Genomic DNA, 14,032 nt, shown 5'->3' on the forward strand with positions numbered 1-14,032 from the left:
AGGAAATTATTCTTTCTGGGGGGAAAGGTTTAAAAATACATGCACTTATCTGAAAGCTTAGCTGTTTTATGATAAAGCGTGCTCTGTGTTTCAGATTTTTATATCCTTTATAACAATGTAAGGTAGTAATAAGTTTGCAAATCACAGCATAGAACAGAATTTTATTTGGTCTTTTTCTTAGAACTTTTTCTTACCTGGTCTTCAGTCCTAGAAGCTACAAGTTAGATCTTTCCACAGGAAATACACAGGGAGAGAGTGTGAGTCCAAGACTGAACAAACATGGTGTAGCAGGGTGTGATGATTGTTGCTTTTTCATGCTGTTTGGGTATGATAAATGAAACATCCCATGCCAAAAAACTGGCATTACATCTGTGAAAGAAGAAGATTGTCTAGACTGACTTACAAAAATCACTTGCACAACACTATTACTAAGTCATTATTTTATGAAAACTGTTATTTTTGCTGTGTGCCCTCTTTTGTTTACATTTCGTTTGTGTGGGATTTCTGTTTGGCACGCACATTTTCATGTCCCCCCCCTCCCCAGCAACCCTTGATCCATCACTATCTCTCAGTCCACCACTACCACACAACCCACTTATACCATGAAACCCCTTGTCAGCATTGCCCATCTCTCCAAATCAGTGGTATCAGCCATAACTTCAGCAGCCATGAAAAATGTCTCAGGTTACAGCGACCACTTCCAAGACCGGATTCCACCTTCTGATTCTATAACCAATATGTACAAACCAATGGTTGTTCAAGTCTCTCAGCATGCTAAGGAGGGAAATCCTGTTATCTCCATTGCATTAACATGAGCTAAAGACTTTTTCAAATAGCTCTGATTATTTTTGCATTATGAAAAGGCCACTGTGTTTCCTGGAGCTGTAAATAGTACAATATCTTAGACAATGCACACTAAAGAAAAAGAACTTCCTAAATTTGTAGTCAAATATGCACTTACTTCTGTGTTTGGACCTATGTGGAACAGTCACACCTTTTCCCGTTTCCTTACAAGTCAGTCAGAACTTAACCAAAAGAAAGAACAAGGCATTCTGCTATTTGGAAATCACAAGCCAGATTTTGAGTTAGAGTGGAATAAATTCAGGGCGGCTGCCAAGGCTGCACATATACATCGGAACTCCAGCTTTGATCTAGTCACACTCTATTTTCCTTGCATAGAAAAATAACCCAAATCAAAGGATCAGGTAACTGAGCCTGCCAGCTGGCTTTGGCTAGCTGTAACTACTAAATGAAGGGAAAAAAAAAATTGTCTTTTCAACTGTTTGGCATAAATACATCTATTTGAATGAAATACAAAACCCTGAATGCTTTAAAAGACTAATGAGGCTCAATAAATGTTGACCAAGCGAAACAGATTTTATCTTCAGGTCTGGCTTGAGGAGACCTGGTAATTGATCTGTAATGCCAAGAGACCTGTGCATGTTTGGCACCTCCTAGAAAAAAGGTGAGAAGGCTGAACATGCTTATCCTGTGTTCCCTCTTAAAAGCACCTGGGTTATTATCTTCTAGACTATTTGATAATCTTGTATGAACAACTGATTGTACTAAATAACATTCATGACAGGTTTCTGTTGGGGCAGTGAACATGATACTGTCACCTCCAAAGACATCACTGAGGAGAGAGTAGGAAACACATCCTAATCACAGCAATTAAAATTTATTCCCAGAAAAAGTTTTTTATTTAAATGATCCATCTATAAACCTGTCTGTGGGTATGATCCTGAAAATCAGTGAGAATCTCCTCAGCACCAAGGGTTTTTTTCCTTTGGCTTCAGCAAAAAAAAAAACTTTGTCAAATCATTTGGGTTTCTTCCCGTCTTAAAATGCCCTTAGTGCATGCAGACAGATCTCTAGCATAGCACATAATGGGCACAACATGCCATTACAACTTCTTACCATGTTTAATTACTGCTAATGCACCCACATAAACCTAGTGTGTTCCACATACCACAATAGGATAAAGATAATGTGTTTTAAGCCAAGGTGTAGATTTGGAAAGTAAAATGTAGAGTTTTTCTGTAATTTTGTGTTAAAATGATAGAATTGTAGGATGGTTGAGGTTGGAAAAGGCCTGTAAGATAATAGAGCACAACTGTTAACCTGTGTTCACCACTAAATCATGTCCCGAGTGCTACTGTCACACAGTTTTTGAACACTTCCAGAGATGGTGATTGCACCACTTCCCTGGGCACTCTGTTCCAATGCCTGACCATCCTTTAAAGAAAGAAATTCTCAATAATATCCTGTATAAGCTTCCCTTGGTGCAACTTGAGGCCATTTCCTCTTGTTCTGTCATTTATTACCCTAGAGGAGAGGCTGACCCCCACCTGGCTGCACCCTCCTTTCAGGCAGCTCTGGAGAGCAGTAAGGTCCCCCTGAGCCTCCTTTTCTCCAGGCTGAACACCCCCAGCTCCCTCAGCTGCTGCTCACAGGACTTGTGCTCCAGCCCCTTCCCCAGCTCCGTTGCCCTTCCCTGGACACGCTCCAGCCCCTCAATGTCTCTCTTGCAGTGAGGGGCCCAGAACTGAGCACAGGATTGGAGCTGTGGCCTCAGCAGTGCTGAGCACAGGGGGACGGTCACTGCCCTGCTCCTGCTGGCCACACCCTGGCTGATCCAGGCCAGGATGCCATCGGCCTCCATTGCCCCAAGAAGCGCTTGCTCGCCAAGGCCGGCGCTCAGCTCCATGAGGCGATCCCAGATTTCCAGGCCGCACCCTCTGGCAGAGCGCCAGCGCTGCCGCGGGCGGAGCGCGCCCCCTGGCGGTACCGCGGCGCCTCACGGGCCGCAGCGCCGCCCGCCGCAAAGGTCCCTCCCAGCCGGGAAGGAATCCCCACTCTTTCCAAGCAAGAAAGGCAACATGACAGGCAACTTCAGCGGTAATTAAGGCATTCAAAGCTTTTTTGTCCTCATCCCTTAACAACGATAGACCTTAGGCTGCCCTGTCCCCTGAATTTAAGGACCACGAGTGTGGGAGCAACGACCTTCCGTTTGTGGACACCGAAATTGCAAAGGAGCAGCTCTGCTGTGTGAATGCTCACAAGTCCCTGGGGCCTGATGAGATTCACACCTGATGAGATTCAGAGAGGTCTGACGGAGCCTGCAGATATTATGGCAGGACCCCTCTTGATCATCTACCAAAGGTCTCGGGAGTCTGGGGAGCTCCCTACTGGCGGGATGTTAGTCCCACCTACAAAAAGAGAACTACAGACCTGTTTGTCTAACCTCAGTTCCTTTCCTCAGAAAAAAATATAGAAGATTATACTGGCTACTTTAAAAGCCACCTAAAGAAGAATTTGTAGTCAACATGGGTTCACAAAGGGAAATTCTTGTTGAAGTAATTTGGTATCCTTCTGTGAAAGGGTCACCTCCCTAGTGGAAGAAAGAAGGAGAGGATGTCATTTTCCTGGATTTTAGTACAGCACCCTTCTGGACAAGCTGTCCAGCTGTGGGATGAGTGGGTTCATGGTGTGCTGGGTGAAGAACTGGCTGAAGGACAGAGCTCAAAGTGTTCCAGTGAACAGGGCTGGCCCCTGGTCAGCAGCGTCGCTCCTTCAGGGCTCAGTTCTGGAGTGAGCTCTGTTCAATGTATTTGTTAATGATCTGGGTGCAGGAGGTGAATGCACCATTAGCAAGTTTGCTGATAATTCCAAACTGGGAGGTGCTGCTGGCTCTCTCGGGGGACAGGAGGCCCTGCAGAGGGATCTAGATAGATTGGAGCATTGGGCTTAAAGGTAATTATTACACTGTATTCCGGATTGGTGTAGCCTTATCTTGAGTGCCATGTGCAGTTCTGGGTCCCACAATTTAAGAAGGATATGAAGATCCTTGAATGAGCTTGTCTATTTTGGAGAAAAAGAGGCTCACTGGCAACCTCATCTCTCTCCACAGCTTCCTGAGGAGGGTAAGTAGAGAGGGGGGTGCTGAGCTCTTCTCCCTGGTATCCAATAGCAGGGTGTGTGGGAATGGTTCAAAGCTGTGCCACAAGGGTTGAGATTGGACGTTAGGAAGAATTTCTTCACCAAAAGGGTGGTCACATACTGGAGAAGACTTCCTGGAGAGGTGGTGAGTGCTCCAAACCTGTCAGTGTTTAAGAGGCATTTGGATAATGCCCTTAATAGCATGCTTTAACCTTTGCTCAGCCCTTCTGGTTAGGCAGTTGGACTGGGTGATCATTGTAGGTTCCTTCAAACAAAAATAGTCCTAGTCTGTTTTATTCTATTCTAAAGCTCCTATAACAATTACTGGGGGGATGGGGAAAGGCAAGTGCTCTTCTATTAAAGAGCTCTCTCTGCAATTCTGGGTAATTATTAACTATTTCTTTGGCAATGTTTGATTTTTAAAGAGTAAAGATCAGTTTCTTCTGTATATATACCACATTTATTCAGCATGCCAGACCACAGCATATATTTTGAGGAAGAAAAAGTGGTTTCATTGATTGCTTATCCAGGAAAATCTTTAGCATTCATTGTCATACTCTAAACGTTAAGATGTGAATTCTGCTAAATCAATAATACACTCAGAAGGCACACATGGAAACATTACACATACACAGATGTTATGCCATTGTTTTATGGCATAGGTTTATTTTAGGAGCTGTGCCTGTTGGACGTACTCCACAGATTTTTCTTTAATTTCTTAGGCTAGCTAAATTTCCAAATCCTGTCTCTGCATTTGCACACTGCAAATAAAATTTGTGAACTGAAGCTTCAGCACTTTTCTGCTGCAAGTCATTCACAGTGACCTTTTGTTGGTGGATTAAATGGCTGTTGCCTATGCAATACAGACAAGTACTCTTCTGAATAGAGGCTCGGTGCTTCCACTTCTAGCATTAGTGTGGTGTACTTTGTGCAGAACCACTTATCTGCAAGTGCTGGAGCTTCTTTCTGTGTTGTGAGAGAAACCTTTTGGCCTGAGGATTGCTGCAGCTGGTAGTTCAACAGAGGCAAGGCTGCCACAGCTCCCTGTTGCCAGAGGCAGTAAGTACTGGGGTGGGCTACTACATGTATTCCCAATAGTAGTCCCATGGAGAGTGTGTGTGTGTGTGTGTGTGTGTGTGTGTATATATATATATATATATATATATATATATATATGTATATACACAGCTGATCACACCACCAGAGGCACAGACATCCTAATCCTGCCTCCTCTTTGGCAGTTAAAGGGTTTTTATTGTGAAATATTTTTTTTATTATGGCCATGGAATGAGTATAATTCAGGCACTCTGTCCAGTAACTGACCCTGGACCCTCAGCCTTCCACTTTACTTTGCATGAACCCACACAAACCAACAGCCTACATGTGTGCACTATGGATCTTCCCAGTAACTGTCCCTGGCTCCTCCTGTCTCCCCCTGCCTCACACTCAGAGACATAAACCTGCAGATGGGTCTCAGGTGACCTCATAGCCTCTCCAGTGGATGGGCTGGACCTCTTGGTCCCTCCAGGAGCCAACTGTCAGACCACTCTGGTCTCCCTGCTATCCAGCCTAGACCTACGGCTTCTCCATTTTACAGCTTCCAAGCCTCTTGTCCTTCTCACCAACTAATCCAACTTGATATTTGCAGGTGTGCACACACTGATATACCTCTCTTCACAGCACACAATCTTCACCAAAAAAGCAGCATCCTCTCTTGAAACAAATTTATTTCATCTGCACTTGCTCAAATCACTTGCTCAGGTGGGCTCAGTGATCTACAAAGATCACTAGAACAGGAGTTGCCTTTTGCTTACAGCATCTAGTAGTGGTTTCTTTCCTTGTCACTTCATATTTCTTACACTTTTCAATTGCTGCAGTTTGGATTCCTCCCCAGACTGTAGTCCCCTTCAGTGTAGTACCTGCTCCTGCAGGGATGCCTTCATGGGCTGCAGTCATCTCAGGACGTTTCTGCACCTATGTCTTCTTGTGTGTCATCACTTGTACCCTCACAAATCTCCCAGCAGCTGCTTTATTAAATGTGTTTCAGAGAGATGCTGCATGCTTCTGTAATTGGTTAAGGTTTTGGCATGTGGTGGGTTAGTGATATCTGTTGCCAAGCCAGCTGGAACCAGCTGTGACTGAAGGGCAGACCTCCTCCTAAACAGCTTGCCCCTGTAGCCCCACTGCTACCGAAACTCTGCCAGCTATGCACAGTGTAGCATTTTGCTTCCCTTTGAGGCAACTCACGATCTTTGAAGTTAGGAGCTGTGTTTAGGCAGGAGCATTCTCGGCCTCATCTCAGGTTTCCCCAGCCTTTCACTGCCCTCCAGTGGATAGTGCTGCTTGTCAGCTTTGTCTGCCATGGCAGCTTTAATGTGTTTCCTTTCCTTCCGCACCACATCCTTTAGCAAATAAAAAAAGAACAACATGCATGTGAGTGGCAGTGTTCTAAATTTGAACACTGATAATCCCTAAATGTCTTTGATTGATTCCTGCAAAATCAGAGAGCTTTTTTTTTGAACCCAGACATGTTCCGGGGCATAAGAATTAAGGAGTGAGAGCAAAGATGCTCAAATGATATTTGAGAGATCCCAGAGACGTGTTAGGGTGGGGGTTTGACATATTGATAATAGTTTTTCTTTTCATTCCTGGTTTCAGAAGGTCTGCTGAGTTCTGTTTCAATTCATAGTGTATTTTACCTGAGATGAGGAGCAGGACTTCACTCATGGAAGGCTTGTCTGTATTTCTTTCTAAAGAACTGTCTAGTCTGGGGTACAGGCATATTTCTGACACTAACATTAAATGATTCAGAAGGCATAGCAGAATTGAAACCCTCTCGGGAGGATGGTCAGGAGCTAGTTCTTAACTTGACTGCAAACATACCCTCATGAAAAACACCCTTCTTCCCTCTGCACAGCTGTCCCCTCTCCTTCTGTTGTCCCGTTCCCTCGCACCATGCACTGCACTCAGTCCCTTCAGTGAGGCAATGGCCAGTGCAGACACTGGGATCAGTGTGCAGTGGTTTCTCCTTCAGCAGCAGTCCCTTCAGAGTCATGCCAGGCCGGCCCTGCTCAGGCATGGTTTTTGCTATACTCCTGGTCATTTTTTTCCTTCCCTGCTGGTGCTTTCTGCCCTTTCTAAAAAAGATGTTTCAGAGGCGCTACAAACCCATCTGGTGGCTCAGAGCCACCAAGAAGCTTGGCTAATGTGCTCAGCTATGGTCTGCAGTGTGCCAACAGGAGACTGGCTGTGTCCAGTGTGGCTGTGACCTTCCCACAGAAGCTCATCCCTATAGCCCCTTCCCCCACCCTACTGGTTATGTTTAGTAGACAGATATATGACATTTTGCAAATTATGTGACTTCCCTGTGCCATGGGAGAGATGGTGCAATGAAGTGGAGAGTTGGGCAGGCTGGCATTGTGGTTTCATTCACAAGATCCTCATTCTGCAGGAGACATGGTGCAATCCTGAAAGGAGCATGGGTGGCTGGCTCGGTGTGGTTGTTCCTGTTGTTCCTAGGATGCTCTGGCATCCTAGCACAGGAACATGGGTGATTCTTGGGTTTCCCTCACTCTTTTCAGCTCTCTGAACTCAGAAGCTACAGATATAGTCCTGCATCTTGGAGCAGAGTCATAGGCCTTCCCTCCCCAGTGTCATTTTTCAGTCACCTCCAGTTACCCCAGTATCCTTCCATGTCCTTACTTATAGGTTAGGCAGTACCTCATTAATGATAACATCACTTGTTTTCTGATTTGTTGTTGTTTTCCAGTTCTTGCTTCAGTTACTTCTGGGTGTTTTTCCAGTTACTGTTGGATGCTTTTCCATTTCCTGATGATCATTGGCATAGATTGGCTGGCGTTCTGTGTCCTTGAGCACATCAAAGCCATCCCCCACTGGGAATGGCACCCAGGTGAAGGCCCCAGCCTTCAGCACAACTAGTAACCTACTTACATAGGTCCAGCTCCTTTTTTCTTCTTTCTTCTCTATATTTTAGTACTCATTCCTCCCAGATCCAGTTTGATCTTTCCCTCCCCTGTCCTTGATGCTTCCCCTAAACATCCCATAGTAAGTCTTGTACAACCCCAAAATGTTCTTTCCAACTTCCCATGGTGAGTCCTATGGTCCTGTAGGCAGTAATTCTCTCTGAGTCTGTAAAGGCATTATGGGTAGCGTGTTCAATTGACCCAGATGGGGATGCCACCCCCAGCCCACAGGGCTGGTGGCTCCCCTATTCCAGCCCTTGGAACAATCCTGCCAGGAGCTCATTCAGCTCTGGTGCAGTTACTGGATTTCCCCAGCCTGTCATTTTGTGTCTCTGCTCCTTTGTGTTCATGGGAATGAGCCTTCAGACACATAATTTAATCTTTACCTAGTCCATAAACGCTGCACTCATTTAGGTTCACTTCTTGAAGTTCTATGGGGTAAAAAGTCCCCAAATAGCTCTGTGACCACAGTCTTTTAAGTCTAACCCCTTCTGATGATTGCCCTATCTGTAAAAATTTTGTCCACTCATTTCTGCTAATTCCCTTCTACGAACTTCTTCTTTGTTCTAAATATCCTCATGTGATGTGTGCTTTTTGAGCAAAGACACAGTTTCTTAAGTCTATAAGAAATTTTATTCACTTTTAAAAGGCTTTAAATTCCCATGGACAGAGGGAAGGCTTCCTGTCCTAAAGTCACTCAGTCTACCTCCAGAGTAAACAAGGTGGGGCTTCAACTGGAAGCATAGGGGATGGTGTTCTGGGAGAAAGACCATGGGGCCTACTTCCAGTTGCAAAACCTAAGACAGGCCTTTACACCAGAAGCAGGACTGCAGGGCAGCTGTCACTGTTTTTCAAATAAAAGCTGTCTCTGATCTACACCATGCATCCCATGGTCACAAGGAGATGAGGTGTGATACACAGTTTGCCTGAGTGGATGGGTAAGTGGGTAATGATGATTCCTGATCTGCAAACATATCCCACACAGATCAGAGCTTCAGCCCCACCAGTCCTATACTGGTAATCCCAGAGGAACAGGTTTCTCATTCTGACTTGTTGACATGCTGGGTCTATGGATGACAGTGTAGCTTTCCTGCATTGCAGTTCTTGTGCTTCAGCTCCTACATGGTATCAGATGACCACATGTGGTGTTGCTCCCAAAGGACTATCACTTTAACAATTTAATACCTTTCATATTAAATCATTGACATAAGGTGGCAATGGCTTTGCTAATCACACGGCCTTAGGCCAAGCATCTTTGACTTCCTCCATCCCAGAGGCAAATCATTCATTCCCACCAAAGTTTCTATAACACTACAGCCCTCCATCCAAGTAACAAGAGAAGAAACATTACCTGTGCTACCAGCTCATACTGGATTCATCAGTTCAAACTTGGCAGATGTTATCACAGCTTATTTGTCTGGGCAATTCTTCCAGATAGGCTAAACTCAGCAGAATTTACCATACAGGGAAGTTCTTTGTTTAATATTTGCCAGCAGTGCAGGGAGGCTTGTTTGCCCATCCTGAATTATCTCAGCAATTACATTTATGAAAGCAATTAAAAATAATGCACCTCTTAAGAAATTATCAGAGATTGCATCTGACCAAAAGTGGGACTGTGTCAAAGGTGACTATGATAGTGGGCCAGGACTTGTAGGATTCCTTCAGAAATTCAGTGCTAACAGAAGAAAATACCTCTTTGATCAATGTGTCCAAGGGGTCCATGCCACAAATCTCAGACAAGGAGCATTCTTTATTAGTGGAAACCTAGATTGTTTCACATACCAGCATTCCTAAAGAGAAAGGAAATGCAAGAGATAGACTTTATCAGAGCAAAAGATGCATAGAATCCTTGAAGGATCCATTCAAAGTGGCAAATGGAAAAGTGAGGGAGGAGAACAAATAATTCACTTGTTTAGTGTCACAGAATAAATTTCCATTTGGAGTTTGGTTCTTTATCTCACCTAAAGGCAGTCTAATCCTGCCTAAAGACAGGTTCTCAGCCAGTTTAGGCATTATCTCTGACATGTCAATGTGCATGAATTCACTTTAGTATTTTAGTGGAGCAGGTTACATGTTCCTGTATTTTCCTGACACTTCACTGTGTTAGATGTGCTTCTGTTACAGTGGCTGTCTAAGATGCCACCTCAGGTGTCTAAAATGGCAATATTTTCAGAGCTGGATGCCTTCTATTGCTCCTGGAATACACAGATGTTTGGGAGGGAAAGACACTTCTTGTAGTGCATCTTATCTAGGCACAGCAAAGATCAAGGTGTGAGTCATTGCTCTGAGTATAACATAATATTCCAAACATTTTGAGGGAGGAGATAGTTGGCCAAGAGGGTGAGACAGTGATGGCCCTGTAGTTCAGGTACACACTGTTAACCAGTGTGAAATACAGAGGGCTTAAGAGTTGATGAGATGTGAGGAAAAATATAAAAATATCTAATGGTTATAAAGCATTTATTTAGTAAATACCCAGTCCTTGATTTTTAATACCCTGTTAAGTAAGGAATTTTTTTTCCCCAGGCTTGTCTTTGAAATTATGTTGTAGTTACTTCTGGAAGATCAGGTCTGAATAGTTCGGAGAAGTTTTTCTTGTCCCAGGTGGGTGTTTCTCTTCTTCACTGAAACTGCCTCTATGAGTTCATTCAGCTGTCGAGTAGTTTCACTTGCATCATCTCTGCAGAACCCTTTTAATGCCTCAAAAAGTGGACCTTCATGTAGCTATTAATTTATTTAGATATTTATTTATTTTTCTATAAGTCCATTCATGGATTCTGATCACTCAGTTGGGCAAGTTGTTTTTTTTTTTTTTTCCTGAGGTTTATATGACATTTTTCTATGCACATATTTATCTCAACAACATAAGGAATACCCTCATCAAATAAGGACATCTTCTGAGGTTGTCATTTAAGAAATGTCCTTCCCACCATCATGTGAAACCTAGCTGGCTTGCTGACATCTTAGAGGAAGGAAAGTCTCTGCCAATTAGTAGGGAGTATCCCACATCCAATACTACTATATCAAAAGAAAAAAGCTTACAGCAAAAAAATCAATAGTTTGCATCTATTGAAACTTGCTCTGTGAAAAAAATAAACAGCTATATCAGCCTCCAGATTAATAGCCTAGGCAATTAAAACAGGCATGGATGCCATCTTGCTTCCAGACTGGTCCCTCAGTTCTCTTAGATCATTGGATGGCAGCAGAAGGCATAGTTTCTCAGTCACAGGCTGTCTGTGGTTAAAAATCTATTGCTTTCATCTATGTTTCTCTAAATTTCTATGTAAGCACATGAGCATGTTCTTCAGGAGTGCTGTGACCTATGTAGTCACCTACCCACTCACCAGCGTTGGAGAAAAATCCATGCTGGGTCAAAAATGTAACAAGAAATGAGGAACTTTTAGATTAAAACATCTTGCATTTGCAGCTTAATGCAGTTATAATGGTGATAATGGAGAAGATTTGGAAGTTTGGGGTTGTTTGGCTCTTTTTTTCCCTCCCCCAGAACTTAGGTTTGATTCACTCTCTCTGGAAAGAGCAAATTGAAGCTGCCAATGCACAAGTGATAGGAATTGTCTGAAGGGAAGTCAGGTTCGTGTTGCTGCTTTAACCACTCTGATCTAGCCATCCCAGCTCCTCAGAACAGCAGTTCCTGATTGCTTCTTCTGACTGCTGGTCTGAGATCTTTGTGAGAACTGCAAGTTGTCAGGGCCTCTGTACTCACCAGTAAATGAACCAAAACTGAATGACTTGGACAGAAAATTCACCCACTGTGTTCACTTCAAAACAGACAATACAAATGCAGGTTCTTTAGGTAGCATTGATCATATGACACTCAAAAGATCACAAATGAAGATAAAAGTTTTTGCTTTAGATATGTATATACCACAGCCTTTCTACAATGACAAGTTTAGCTAGAAAGACCAGACTTTAGAAGCCTGATAATATTTGGAGACATATTTAGCTCAACTGTAAATACCCTAGGCAAATTGGCTTTGTTCACCTGTTAGGACTGAAACAAGCTGTGTAGGTGATTAGTGGGGGTTCTTCTAGCCCACAAGTACAAAGGACAGCTATCTGCTGTGCATCTGAGCCAGGTATTATACAGTGAACAAAGTCCACTTGAAATTTTTCAGTATTCACATTTGGGAAGTATCAGAACTGCTGATATCATGTACCTTGAACCTCTGTTTCACATGCGAATACTTCTTGTATGTAAGAACCACTTTTTTCAGAACTCTTAGGAAAGTTTCCCAGTAATCATGCCCATGAAGAACTGCAAGAAATTCACTGATTTCATCCTTATGAGAGCTCATTTATTATTATCATTATTAAAACAGTTTTATTTTAATTGCTACTTAAAGGAGCAACTAGTCAAGTACACACTATGTTCAGTTTGTTTTAAGAAGAGCTGGTGAAAGTACAAGGGAGAAATATACAGGAGTCAAGAGGGAACACACTCAGAAATACATGCAGATACAGAATCACTATGTCCCAGGGACTGACTGAACAGCCTGAGAGGTCCCTGGAGAGAAGAGATTCTTGAAGCAGGTGGCATCTTGCAGCTTCAGCTCAGCATGCATAGCAAGATAAATCCCTTGGGCAGCTCCTGGCTGTGCCTTTTATAGCTTCTAGACTGCCAGGCCACATCTTTGCTGGAAGGTTCTGGGGTCATCTGGATATGTTTCCCAGGGCCAGCCACCCATTCATATCCCAGACAAACTCATTTTGGAGCTGGGAGACATCCTCTCCTGAGCAGTGCGTGCAACCCCTCTTTCAACTTCACCCTGTCCTTAGTTTCACTCATCCACCCTGTGGAGCTGCATGATCTACCCAAGCCTACGAAGGAAATCTATGTGTCTCACAGTGGTGACCAAGTAACACATCACAGTAACAATACCACAGGTACTTAGGGGTTTAGCTGAATTTGTGCCCCACACGGACAGAGGAAAACAGGCTATGTGAAAAAAAGAAAAATGTCACCCATCTCCTCTCCCTGTCCTTTTCACTATCAAAGTGCCTTTTCATATCAGTATCCACTTGCTGCTGACCTTCTGCCAACAACAACCTACTTCCCAGCTGTCCCAACCTACTCAGCTGGGTTTTCAGGCACACTGCCCATGGCTCCCTCACCCCAGCCCAAACTACAGAAGAAGCTGATGCAATTCTGTTTACCAAAAGTCCAACGATTTCCTTTTATTTGGATCTCACGCCCTTACCAGCCATCTGAGGACTGTTAGTGTTTGTTATCCCATGTGGTTCTGAGACTTAAAAGAAATCTGAGGAATCTATTGCCTAGCAGATTTATCATACCATGATAGTCAGCTGAAGATCCCAGGAGGGCAAAGAAATTTCTCTGATGCGGGAATCTCTTCTGACACAATTCTTCTATAACTTTGGGTAAAGGCACTTTCACCAAGGCCAAATACATGCAGTTTGTTCCACTGGGAAATGAAGAGTGCATGTTCCTGTCATTTCCAGTATTATGTCCTTCCTCTCTTCCTCTAGGCAGTCATTCTCTCTGGGGATAACTAGATTGCTAACTCTTCTTTTTCCTTTTGCCACTTTCCCAGCACATCATTACAATCTGGCACTTGTTCCTCTCTATCTGTTGGCCTGCCCAGCTCCCACCCCACCAGACACCTTCCTTTCTAGGTCCCCCTTCTAGGTGCTTTCTAGGTGCCCCTTTTTCACCTGCCGATCTGGTTCCTCCACACCTCGCCCAGTATTTCCTTTCTGCTCCCAATTTCTTTGCAAAAGTCATGCTTTAACAATCTCTCTCCCATGATATTCCATGCCGGCCTGGCGCCTTGCCCCCAGCATCTCCCTTCTCCCGGCCCAACCCTGCACTTGTTGCCCGCGTGGGGAGCTGGACGCTGGGCGCGGGCTGTAGCCCCAAGGTAGCGTTCCCTCGGCGCTCGGTGCGGCGGAGGAGGGCCCGTCTGGCCGCGCACATGACGGCACGGTGGGAGGGCGGCCCCGGCGGGAGGCTCGGCCGCGCCACCGCCCAGCGGGCGGCAGAGGCGGCCCCAGCGCGCACCGGCCGAGGCGGCAGGGCCGGGGTAGCGGGAGCAGCGGGAGCAGCCGGGCCAGCGGGGGCGCGGAGCCGC

This window comes from Haemorhous mexicanus, chromosome 2, assembly GCF_027477595.1.
Source record: "Haemorhous mexicanus isolate bHaeMex1 chromosome 2, bHaeMex1.pri, whole genome shotgun sequence".
NCBI classification, from domain to species: domain Eukaryota; kingdom Metazoa; phylum Chordata; class Aves; order Passeriformes; family Fringillidae; genus Haemorhous; species Haemorhous mexicanus.